Source organism: Meleagris gallopavo, chromosome 8, assembly GCF_000146605.3.
Source record: "Meleagris gallopavo isolate NT-WF06-2002-E0010 breed Aviagen turkey brand Nicholas breeding stock chromosome 8, Turkey_5.1, whole genome shotgun sequence".
NCBI lineage: Eukaryota > Metazoa > Chordata > Aves > Galliformes > Phasianidae > Meleagris > Meleagris gallopavo.
In genome coordinates, this window is record NC_015018.2 from 34,204,105 (window position 1) to 34,211,111 (window position 7,007).

The 7,007-nt window shown below is 43.1% G+C and overlaps 1 long non-coding RNA gene across 1 annotated transcript; it reads right to left on the reverse strand.

Annotated features, from left to right (window-relative positions):
• Positions 1-6: 6 nt before the first annotated feature.
• LOC104912095 lies at positions 7-5,284 on the reverse strand. The gene is made up of 3 exons (XR_794399.2): positions 5,172-5,284; positions 1,857-1,975; positions 7-946 (listed from the first exon to the last, which is right to left on the reverse strand). It is a non-coding gene; the product is annotated as an uncharacterized LOC104912095 (long non-coding RNA).
• Positions 5,285-7,007: the final 1,723 nt, after the last annotated feature.

Below are 7,007 nucleotides of genomic sequence, written 5' to 3' on the forward strand. Positions count from 1 at the left end.
AGTAAAATATTTAATTTATACAAAGATGATGAGAAAAATCTCATGCAGACTTTCCACATACAGGAACGCAACTCAGACCGCGATGGTTGTACAAAAGAACGCCTTTACGGAACTCCGACAGAGCAGTGCTGCTATCAGCCCAAAGCACCACCCATGGGATCAGGAAAGCTATTTCTGGAAAGGAGAGTTTCCTATGGAACACTGGCCAGGGTTTTCACACTCTTCACTAAGATTAACAATTAATATTTAATAGTACTACTCAGAGAACTGGACACAGACATGTGAACGCGGCAATGAACCCCTGCATCCCGCTGCACCTCCGAACAATTTGTGCTAATGCAGAAAGTTGCCAAAAGATTGCGATAGATAATTCCTCGAAATGATCAAAATATCTTGAGATTGTTATGGATGGCATCTGTTTCTGCTTAATTACAAATCTGCGCCGGATTCATAATTTGTGTGTATTACAAGTAATTTGCATAATTAAAACAATTAAGGGATTGACATATCACGGCAATTAGAAATGCATCAAACTCTGGATGTTGTACAAAAGAGAGCTTCAATATGAAACATTAATTCCTTGGGAACAAATATCCTTCAGATTCCTGCAGAACAACCTTCACAAATGCTCCGTGTGTTCAACAAACACCATTCAGAGAAAGTTTTTCTCAGGGATATGCACTCCGTCCTTCAGCTGCTGCGAGGTCAGCCTTTGCTTTCACCATCACTTGGGGTCCTTCCTGCAGTCCCAGCTTTAGCTTCTGCACTCACTGCCAGCTCCAAGCAGTTTTATCTCATTTTCCGTAGCCTTATCCTGTTTTCTTTGTCTCTCTTTTTAAGGATAAGTATGAACTGATTGAAAAAATGCTCTTGGTCCTTCTTCTTCTGAACCAGGCGGAACCTCTGATCCCTGCCATATTTCTCTGCAAACTCTTTGAATGTCGTTCTGCAGAAAAGACAGAGATTTGAAAGCTGCAGCCTTGCAGATGTGGCTTGTAGGAGAGGCATGGCCACACGCAGCAGGATGCCATGGCCAAACCCAGGTGCTGAGCACAGACCCTGCACCGAGAGCACAAGTGCTGCTGGCAGCCCAGCCTAACACCCCACCAGCCCCCTGCCTACACTTCAACCCGAGGCTTTAAAATCTCACAGGTGCATTGTTCTAGCAGTGGTTTCTATCTTAATTTTGCGTTCACAGCGCTATGATTAACGATGGATATATCGTATGAATGCTGCAGTATTTCTTGTTGGCTTTAAGCACTGTGCAGACTCGTAACAGCCTTGTGGGAACAGACCTGTCTGCATATCTTTACCGCACATCAAAATCAAGCTAGGGGTTACAGCCAAGGTGAGTTTCCATGGAGCTCTTGTTGCGGGTCCAGAGGAGGACCACTAAGACGTTCAGAGGGCTGGAGCACCTCTCCTATGAAGAAAGATTGAGAGAACTGGGATTGTTTAGCTTGGAGAAGAGAAGGCTCCGGGGAGACCTCATTGTGGCATTCCAATATTTGAAAGGAGCATATAAACAGGAGGGAGAACACCTGTGCCATATAATTCTACCATATATATGTACATAAAATACGCATGTTATGCAAAATATTACACATTCAAAGTGAAAGAGAGAAAAAAGAAAAGGAACAGAGAGAAACAGTATATTCTCATTCTCGGTAATATTCGCAGTGAAATAGACTAAGTACTACAAAATGTTAGTAAAGATATGCCAGCACAGCATTGTAACAATAGATATAAAATCTTGCCATGAAGAGTGCATTCTGTTCTACATCGTTCCAGGACTGATAAGCACAGACTAAATTAGAAATTTTATCTTAACAAATCTTCATACAGCAATGCCATACCTTGGTGATAGCTTGGATTCTTCGAGGAGCTTTTTAAATTCTTCTTTGGCTAACAACAATTTGTTCTTCTTTTCTTTGTACTCTTCTCTTATCCTGGTCTTGACAAACTGTTCAAATATCTTTCAAAATAAGGAAAAACGATGTAGTATTTATTAATAAAGGCTTTGTGGCATTCATGCTTCATTGAAGGGCTGTCAATCCCAAGAACCACAGCTCCTATCCGCCCCCAGTATCTGCTGACTGAAATGCAGCTGAATCTGTTTCAAGGAGCGCTGAGCATGTATGGTCAGGAAACACACAGCTGGAGAAAGGCAATCACTGCACAGATATACCTTCACTCAAACATTCAGTAAAACACAAATCAAGGCTTCCTTACTTCAGTGTTACGCTCACATCTTTCTTCCTGTAGCATTATTTTTTGTTTCCACATTGTATCTGTACTTTGCAGGTACTTAGTTTAGACCTCACATCTTTCCCAGCTTGCTCTCGTTCCTGAAAATGTCTATCATGCTAACCATCAATATTTTGCATGTTACCCCAAAAAAGCCCAAAGACCTTTCAGTTCAGCTGCCAAAAACCATGAGTTTACACATGGCTCTCTGCACACATGGACCCAAAAATTTGAACGCTATTGAAAGAGCAAACAACCTTCCTCACACAGCATCTAGCAACTAAACATGCATCACTGTGCTCACCAGTGGATTGATGGCATCTTGAAAAGGCTCTATGTCTAAAATTTCTGCCACCTCCTTTAATCACATCTTTGAGTACCAAAACTCCAATCCTGCTGGCCTTGTGCTCTACAAAATTGCACACTGAGCTATTGGCTTTCCGTAGTCACCATCCATCTCTTTCCACCACAGATTATACACATCACAGATAATTACTGTGGTTACTACCAGGTTGCTTTCTCATTAGCCAGTGGGATGCACAGGTGCAAATCTACATTTCAGGACAGCATAAGCATCTGAACTGCCAAACACATTTGGTGTGGTATGTTGCAAGGGGAAGTAATGGCAGTGGAAAATAAACATCAACAATGGCCATGCAAGAAGTGACAACAGGAAATCTAGATATATAATATTGTATCCAACTGCATTATTTGAATATAAGAGAAGGCAAGAAAAGGAAATAAAGAAAACATGAGAACCTGTTACTGCTTGCCTTTCCATTATCAGCGAAGATATTACAATGGTAATAAATCAAAGCTAAGTGCTAGCTCATTACCTAATAGACTTGCCTCTTTACCCTTCATTGTCCCTAGACTTAAACATAGCAGCACCCTTCAATGCTTGTAACCCTTCAGAAAGTATCAGTCAGCGAGTGGATCAATCTATCTGTAAATCACAGAATCATAGAATTGCTCAGGTTGGAACAGACCTTAAAGACTATTAAGTCCAACCACAACGTAACCATCCTACCCTAACTCTAACAACCCTCTGCTAAATCATGTCCCTGAGCACCACATCCAAATGGTTTTTAAACGCACCCAGGGATGATGATTCAGTCACCTCCCTGGGGAGCCTATTCCAGCACTTAACAAATACTCAATAGCAGATCATTATGCTCCTCAGGCTGTGCAAGGGCATCGCAGCCCGTGGCAGGAGGAAACCCCCCCAAGCCCTGCTCTGCCCCTGCAGCTCGCTGCCCCTGCCCTGCTGATGGCAGACAGCAGAGGGTTGGGCTGGGCCAGCTGTGCTTTGGCACACGCTCACTACTCACTCCTCACCCTTCTCTGAGCCAGCTTTCATCCCTAAGCATCTCCGGCATTAATTCATTGCTATAACTTACAAAGCACTCAAGACACTCGCTATGTGGGCCACAGGCAGCATCTGCACTATAAACGTTTCCATGTATCTAAATGATGTCTTCTACTGATTTAGGCTGTACTTCAGTAAGTATTTCATTAAATCAGGCATCTAGCCTTGCCCAAGCCTACCTTTCTTCTTCAACCACTTCCCAGAGGAAAAAGAGGTCTAATTAAAGGGAAGTACTCACAGGGAGCGTCTAGAACTTTTAACTTCAAGTTTAGCAGCGAAAATGGATTAAATATATGGCACATCCTCCCGAGCTGAATTCTCCTGGGCCATGGCTAGTGGAAGCACATTCAATGCTTATCCTCTTCCTCCACAGCTGGCAGCCCAGCTTGCTCACAGCCAGCACCAGCACTCGGCCCCTCTGCCAGCACTGACTGCACCTTGCAGACGAGTCCATGGTGCTTCAAGCAAAGCTCCATATCACATAATGTGTATTCATCATGCATTTTCTATTACATCATCTCTGTGGCTGATAAAATAGAAGAAGAATGTATCTTGATCAACTGATGGAGGTCTAGGTTTTGTCCTTGCTGATTCCCTGAAATAAAATGAAGGCTCTTTGCTTAGCCTCTCCTTTAGCAGTATTTTCCACTCTAGCAGTTTTGCTCACATTTTCATTCCCATGTTTCATTATTATTTTATTTCCCTTTTTTTTCTTAGGAAAGAAAATATTGGAAAGGCAGTAAATGAAGATGTATGTGCCCAGGCCCTCAGCAAATAACTGCAGCAGGCTCTCTGGAGAAACCACAAGACAACAGGAGCCCCAGTGCAATGGAAAAGACATAAGAAGAAGATTATTCATCATGTTATTTCAAAAACAGATAATTCCACATTTAAAATTCTTTCTTTTCCAGGATGACAAAGAACTGGTAAGGAAAACGAATTACCATAGTGTAAAAGAGTTCCTCTTCCCTGCCACATCCCTGCATCTCTCCTAATTTTTTTACTCTAATCTACAGCCCTGAAGTCCTTTTAGTTCCTCTGTGATAACTAATGCCCAAATAAACAGGGAGAATAAAGTCTGCTTCCCCCTGTCGCTTGCCCATTCAAACAGGTACAAGCACAGCCAATGTTCCCCATCCACTTAGTTACTGCAAAATATAGCTATCAATAGTGCCAAACTCATAGAAAGTTTTCCTAAGTAATAAAAAGAAAGTACCCTCCCCACAACATGCAGCAGAAATCAGAGAGGAAACATTACCTTGTGGCCATTAGCCTTCCTAGAGCCAAGCTCCAGACACCAGTGGAACTCGTTCCTACAACCTAAGAGGCTGCAGCTCTTCTCTATGGGCTGATTGACTTGTTGCCATCTGATTTCCAAAGGTGGCAACACTTCTATGGGAGCACAGCCTATGTCAAAAGCCACACTGGCAAATTCCAAAAAGAAATGTCAATTGTATGCTGCTCCTTTTATCCTACCAAGACAATTACTTGCCTAGTACAGTTAATCTGGGAAATGTTTGCCACCAACCAGAAGCTACACCAGGGTAATGCTCACCTGCTTACGTTCCTCTGAATTTAGCAGAAGGTATCGTGGGTCAAACACTATTTTGTGTAACTCTTTTTCCCATGTTGAAAACGCTGAAACCTGTGAAGTATACAAAAAACACAGTTGCAATAAAGAATTTTAATAAGGATTGAAAACGAGGAAATGTTCCAAGGTGAGATGAAAGTGTAGTTCAGAAAGTTAATGAACCCTCTCAAGATGCCTCAGAGCAGTTAGAAGTTGCATTTCAATCTGTTTCTGGCAATGATGTGGTTGCACCCATGCCATTAGTATTGATTTGCCCTAGGACATCTCAGTGAGTATCTGGAAGACACTAATTCCACAACTTTTGATGGAAAGAATCTGCAGCAGAAAGGAAATGCCCACTTCATTACTTGCTTTTTAAGACAGAAGTATCAATTTCCGTTTAATTGGGTACATCAGCTTTAGCTCCCCTCTCTCGCAAAATTTAACTACTATCCCAAATGAAGCTGTCAATGCACACACGCACTGAAGAACTAACAGTGACATACATCAAAATATCACATTATCATACTAAATTTATCACTTTCATCCGAGGGGGTAGGTGTCACCATTTGCATTCTGAGGCTTCCACCTCTTTCTACTGAATTCAGCCCTCTGCAGTGGTACCCTGGATGTGCACCCAAGATCACTGCATTGTTTATAGACCCTCTGCAATGCAAAATGACAATGCCACACTCACAAAGGTTATTCCATGTTCTGAGGAAGCCCCTCAAGGTGGTGAGATATAAGGACCACCCCAAACTGAGCAAGGCCATGGCACTCGTCAGCCCTGGGAGGTTTATGGAATGATGTTCCATAAAATGTGTGAGGCAGAGATCCCCAGCCTGATCCTGGTATCTCAGACAAAATCACTCTTAATTAGTTTGCTACAGAAAACTCCTTCATAAGATAAAATATTCCAATCATTCCATCTAATTGCAAAGAAGAGTAAATTCACGAAGAAAAAAAAATTAAGTATGTGGAATATAATTAAAGTCGCCTAATTAACAATCAGACATGAAGGCTTTCATGATGCCAAGTAGGTTGGAGCAGCAAGCACTGGTGCTGGGGTGGGAGCTGGGCTGGGGCTGGCTGCTGGGGCACACCACTGCTTGGGGCAGGTCCACTGGAAGCTGCCATGGGAACAAGTGCCTGCAGCCAGAGAGGGGAAGCTACAGAAGATTTGCGCAGGTTGTGCATCACTGCAGCTGGTATCTGCAGGGCAAATAAAGGAGTGTAGGAATGTGCATCCCACGTTCCATTTTAATTAGGATGAGGACATTACGCAGCTACCATGTGCTGAAAAACCACCAGTGGCACAGATGTTCTTCCTGAAGTTGTGAGGTTAAGTTAGGCTGAATCCAGACTCTACCTGTGCACTGCAGGTCTGGCAAAGCCTGTTCCAAATGTCATCTTCTTGCGACACAGCCTCCATGCCCACAGCTGCAGCCTGAAGCAAGCATTTTCTGCTGCTTTAGAGAGGTCAGAGGGAGCAATTCCTTTCCAGGAATGTTGCTCTTGGACATCCCCTCTGCTCCCAGTACAAAGGCCAGTTTAAAATCAGCGCTGGTTAAACTCAGGCAAATGTATAATTTAATCATTCCTATTATGGCTGTTCCTTCAGTAACCGTTGGCTTTCACAAACTGCAGGCGCATACCTGAAATAATTGCTGGTTGCAGACGTTTGTAATTTACTTCTAGGTACACACACTGTTCATTTTGGAGCTCTGCAGACGTATGTTCACATTCTGACCCATCTCCCCACAAGTACTGCATCGTCTTTCTCCCTCATCCAGCAACACACCATGGGGGGGGGGGGGTGGG